We start from the raw sequence: 5,823 nt of genomic DNA, 5'->3' as shown, positions 1-5,823 counted from the left end.
TAGTGTCATAACAGTATGATTCACTTTGTGGCTCTGGGAGGAAATTCCTTTCACTTGATTGTTCACACTCTTGTTGATATGCATAGATACCATGAGGATAATGACATAAATCAATTTGTGGTTTTGGACAATATCTCATGTGATTCGCTTGATCAATTTGTGGCTCTGGAGCATATCTCCATGGATTGGAGTGCTCAGAATTTATATTTTCTTGGTGATATTCCCAGCCACTATTAAAATAGTCAATTGATGACGGTGGGTAATATCTCATGAAATTTGTTTGATCAAAAGATGAGACTCCATTTAAATTTTGTAAAACACATCACCAATGAAAATTGAAATTCATATCACAGTTGAGAATTTTTTAGTGAGCCAAAAATACAAACACCTTGATGTCAACTCAGAACAGAAAATTAAAAGAACAAAAACAAAGAAAATGCCTAATCTAGACTTCTCACCCACTTAATCATTGTTGATCTGAATCAATCCCTAGCAACGGTGCCAAAAACTTGATGAGTGAAAATTAGATTTCCACACAAACTCACCGGCAAGTATACCGGGTCGTATCAAGTAGTAATAACTCACAAGAGTGAGGTCGATCCCACAGGGATTGATGGATCAAGCAACTTTAGTGAGTGATCAGTTTAGTCAAGCTAACATTGGTGAATTGAATGAAATTTAACTAACAGAGAAGGAATTGCAAGAATTATAAAGTGCAGAAAGTAAATTTGACAGAAGCTTAAAGATCAAGAAAGGTAAATTGCATCAAATGTAAAGGGAATTGGGTGCAGGAAATTGAATGAAGCAGTAAATCACGACTTAGAGCAATTGCAGAAAATCAAACTTGCAGGAAGAGTAAATCAGATTGAATCATGTACAGAAATGTAAAGTTACAGAGAAGTAGAAGTGCAAAAGAGTAAATCAAGCTCAATGAAAACGAAACTGTGAAATCGAATTCAAGACTAAAATATGACAATTGCAAAAAAAATAAAAGTGTATCAAAGAGAGCTTTCTATTCTACTCCTACTCCTACTCCTACTGCTGGCTAGTAGCCTAACCCAGCTCCAATGAAATGAAATTGATGCCTTTATATAGGCTTTACAAAATGAAATTGAAATTAAAAACAGATTACAATTCAAATAAAATTCCTATTCTAATTATTTCTTGTGCCTTTGAGTCATGACCAATGGGCTTTTGTTGGTTTGGCCTTGAATTAGAGTAGGTCAGGGGTGTTGGTGATGCTCCCAGTGGAATGCTTAGTTCACTTTGTGAACGCAACGTTCACTCCTTTGGTGTGCCAATTGGTGCGCATTGTGGCTCCCTTACTAGCACTCTCTTTTTTAGCACTGCAATCGTCCTTTGAGCACTACACTTTGCTTGTTTGAGCGCTGCCTTCATTGAGGGCTTTGTTTCTTCACTGGGCGCTGCATTAGTGAGCGCTTCGCTCAAATTTTGAGCACTAATTTAGTGTACGGATGGCACAAACTTCCTCCCCAAGGCTTGCAAGTCACGAAAAAGGTAGAAAAGTGAACGCCACGCTCACTTCCAAAGGCTATTGAGCGTGGTTTGTGGGCCGTAAAGATTCCTATCACTTGTGCTTTAATTTCATGCCAAATATAGATTTTTATATATCGTTGGAAAGCTCTGAATGTCAGCTTTCCAACGCAATTGGAAGCACATCAATTGGACATCTGTAGCTCAAGTTATGGTCCTTTGAAGAAGGCATAGTCGTGCTGTCAGCGCCAAGTTAACTTAGTGAGAGCCCAGTTAACTTATTGAGTGCTCGGACAGCAAAAAGCTTGCTTCCCAGCTGAAAACTCACGAAAACACTCAATTAGTGAGCGTGGCGCTCACTTGGCAAATGAGCGCTGATTGGAGGCCAAAGTTAGCGCCAGCTTCTGAGGCCCAAACTTAATGTTCACCCCATATTATTATATATCGTTGGAAAGCTCTAGATGTCTACTTTCTAATGCATTTGAGAGCGCATCATTCAAAGCTTGATAGCTCAAGTTATTCCTCTTGGAAGGTGAAGAGGTCACCTAGCCTTACTGCAGGTTGATACTATGTTCATCTTTGTACTTTCGGGGTAAGTTTTCTCCCTCAGATTTAGTGTCCACCATGTAGTGCCATATATGCTTGGAAAGCTCTAGATTCTTACTTTCCAATGCCACTTGAATTACCTCAGTTGGAGTTTTGTAGCTCGAGTTATTCTTGTTGGAGTGTGAAGAGGTCAGGGTTGCAAATCCTCTTTGCTCCTCCTTGAGTCTGTTTCCAACTCTTTTGCCACCTTGGGAGCATGATTCTTCTTTTAGTGCTTTTATTGCTTCTTCTTCTATTATTTCCTACAAAGTTTATAAAATCAAAAGATCAAAGAAATATACCATTTAAGCACAAAAGCATTCAATATTTAAGCAATAATCATCAATTTCTTGTATGAAAAAACATAGAAAAACATGACATGATGACATGTCATCAATAGGCATTCATCATGTGCATCTTCTATGTGTTTTTTTGCTTTTCTTACTTGCATTTAGTTCCTAATTGTATAACATGCTTACTTGCTTCCTGAATTAATTGTTGTAAGTGTGTATTACCTGTGTTTTACTTTTTTTCAATTACTTCTGTTTTCTACTGGGATTGAAGAGGCTCAGTATGTGGTGGAGATGGGATCACGTGGAGGTTTGGCTGCCTAAGGCTGTGGGACAGTGGTGTTTATGTTAGCTAGAAATCCCTTAAGATAAATAATCTTTTTATGGTTTTAAGTTTTTTATTTTAAGTTGAATCTTTATTTTCCAGTTTGAAGTTCTAGGATTGCCTTTGGCATCCCGAAACCCTATATCTTATCTATTGAGCACTGTTACCATATTGAGGACTTCCGGTTCTCATGCCATATGTTGTTGTTGTTTTTCAGATGCAGGTCGCAACCCACCTCGGTAAGTTTTGTAGGATGGTGACAGAGCGGAGGGTTCACTTCTATATTTTGTACCTTTTGGCTACTTTAATGTAGTATTTCTCACTTTTGTATATTTTACTTGTTGCCTTAGAGGCTTACATTTAGAGTTAGGATGTTCCCGTTTTATCCCAAAAACTCTATTAGTTTTGGTTTAAGCTAGCCAGTCTAAACTCTACAGGCTGTGTCTTATTCTCTTTTGTGTACTTTATATATATGTATATTATACTTTGATTATCTTGTATCTATGATCCTTCACTTACCTTTACGCATTTGGTTATCGTGTGAACACTTTGCGCTTTTGTACCTCTGTTATATGAGTTTTGAGGTTTAATTTCTTTATCGGGCTTCAAGTATTATTACTTCCTTCCATACATATTATTGTATGTGATTTAGAACTGTCGTGGCACTTTGTTATCCTTTGCTTTATGGCATGAAGTAAGGCTTAGGGTGATAGGGTGTTAAACAAAGTATGGTTTCGGGTTCCTTTAGTTAATATATAATGTTGTGGGAAACTTAGGCTAGTGGACGTTAAGATAGGATTGAATGATTGAATGTGCAAAATGTGATTAGTTGTATGTGAATATTAGATGAATATTGAAATGTGGATTGAGTTGTATGATGGAAGTGGTGTTGATGCAATGAATTGATGATAAATATGGATTTGATGATGATGGGTAAAAATTGTGAATGTAGATTGAATGAGTTTTTATGCAATGAGATATGGTTATGATGTTGTAGAATGATAATAATCATGATGTTAGGAAATGAATGGAAATGATTGGTGATTGGTGATAATTGTAGATGCTTGAGACGGTGATTATAGATGTTGATGCGAATTTATGGAACTAGGGGCATTGATGTGAATTATGCTGAGTTTGAAGTTGTTGAATGAGTTGAATTTGTGATAAATTGTTGATATGCATTTCTTAGATTGAGAATTATTGGGTTTATTGATCTATGAGTGGATAAAAGGGAGATTGAGAAAAATAGGTGTGGACATGTAGAAACGTGATTGAGGAGTAAGTGTAGTGTAGTAACGTCTTGAAGTTGATCATGGATATTGTTGAATTGGTATGGTTTGAGATTTTGAAAAATAGAGGATTTTGCACAATTTTGATAAAACATGTTTCTAACAAACTTTGTCGTGCCATAACATATCTTCCGGAGCCTCAATTTTGATGAAAGTTGTTTCGAATGAAAATTGGGTTCGTGAAGTTTATGTCATCCGAAGAACAGGTGAAATATGATTTTTAAAGAAAAGTTATGCATGTTTAAAGTTTGGTATAAAAATGTGAATTCTGCAGCGAAATGACTATTTTTAAAAATTGGTGTCACGTGCAATCCTTAGACGCAACCATCGAAACGTTAGTTCGTTAGACAGGACTTATGAACACGAAGGATTAAACTTGTTAGCGTGTGACATCGGGAGGAGTTGTGAAGCTTTGCTTTTGCAAATGGCATTACTGATGAATCCATATTTGACGATATATTTTGGTTTGATTTGAGTGGATTTCATCACATAAACCGATCTTTATTCATCCAAATAGCATACTTTTGTATTTTCTCCCTAAATTGAGCTTAATTGTGAAAACATGTTGTTTTGTACTTAATTTAATCAATTTTATTCCACTTTCATTCCATTCGATGCCTTGATGTGTTTGATGAGTAATTTCAGGTTAACAAGGCTAATATGGATTGAAGAAGGGGTGGAAAAGCATGCAAAAGTGGAGAAATCATGAAGAAATGAAGTTTTGGAAGATTCAGCATCCGTGCGTGCGCACAAGCAATGTGTGCGCGCGCACAAGAGCAAGCACGACGACGTGTACGCGTGACACGACGCGTACGCTTGGGAGTGTATTTCGCCAGGTGACGCGTACGCGTGACCCACGCGCACGCGTTACCTGCGTCACGTGACCTCATTAATGCAAATCACTAGGGGCGATTTCTTGGCCTCCAAAGCCCAGTTTTGGGACTTTATGAAGCTGATTCTTGCTATATCAAATGAGGCCTCATTCCATGTGAAGGGGGGAGAAATTAGGGTTAGTTTAGCATTATGTAAGTTGTTTTTTAGAGAGAGAAGCTCCCTTTTCTCTCTAGAATTAGGGTTTCTTAGTTTAATTTCTTTATAATTTCTACTTTTAATTCTTATTTTCATCTAGTTTTTTCTACCTTTCTTTGTTTTATTGTCTTAATTTTCTTATGTTATCTTGTCAATTTCTCATTTTCCTTGTTTTTTATGTTCATGAACACTCTTGTTATTTTAATTTACGTTTAATGCAATTTATGTTTTCATGTCATTTATTGTTTAATTGAGTTGCTATCTTTACTTTCCTTGCTTGGTAGTTGTAGCATTTATTATTTCTTGTCATTTTATCATGCTCTCTTTTTATGCCCGCCAAGTGTTTGACAAAATGCTTGGTTGGGTTTTTACCTAGTTTTTCACACTCTTGGTTGGAAAATTGGTGACTTTGGTGACCCTTGAGTTATAGATGTCCATTCTTGTTGATACATTGGAGTAGTTAGTTGATTTGGTTTTCCTTGACTCTAAGTGACCCACTAATAGTGTTGACTAGGACTTAGGGATTGGAATCAACTATGCCTATTTGACTTATCCTTGATGTAAGGTTGACTAAGTAGGATTAACTCTTCATAATCATCATGTGTTTGTGGTCAATGGCTAGGATAGGTAATCTTAGCTCTCAATTACTGGCCAAGAGGTTTTATTGCACTTGGATTTTATTTTTCTTGCATTTACTTGCTTTGACTTTTATTGCTTTGACTTTTAATTTCTTGCATGTTAAGTTACTTCCTTGCTATTTACATTTCTTGCTCTCTCTTGCATTCACAACCCCCAATCCCTCCATAGCCAA

This window comes from Arachis ipaensis, chromosome B6 (genome assembly GCF_059453495.1).
Source record: "Arachis ipaensis isolate K30076 ecotype BB chromosome B6, ASM5945349v1, whole genome shotgun sequence".
Taxonomy (NCBI): Eukaryota; Viridiplantae; Streptophyta; class Magnoliopsida; order Fabales; family Fabaceae; genus Arachis; species Arachis ipaensis.
Note: the sequence above shows the minus strand (reverse complement) of the source record.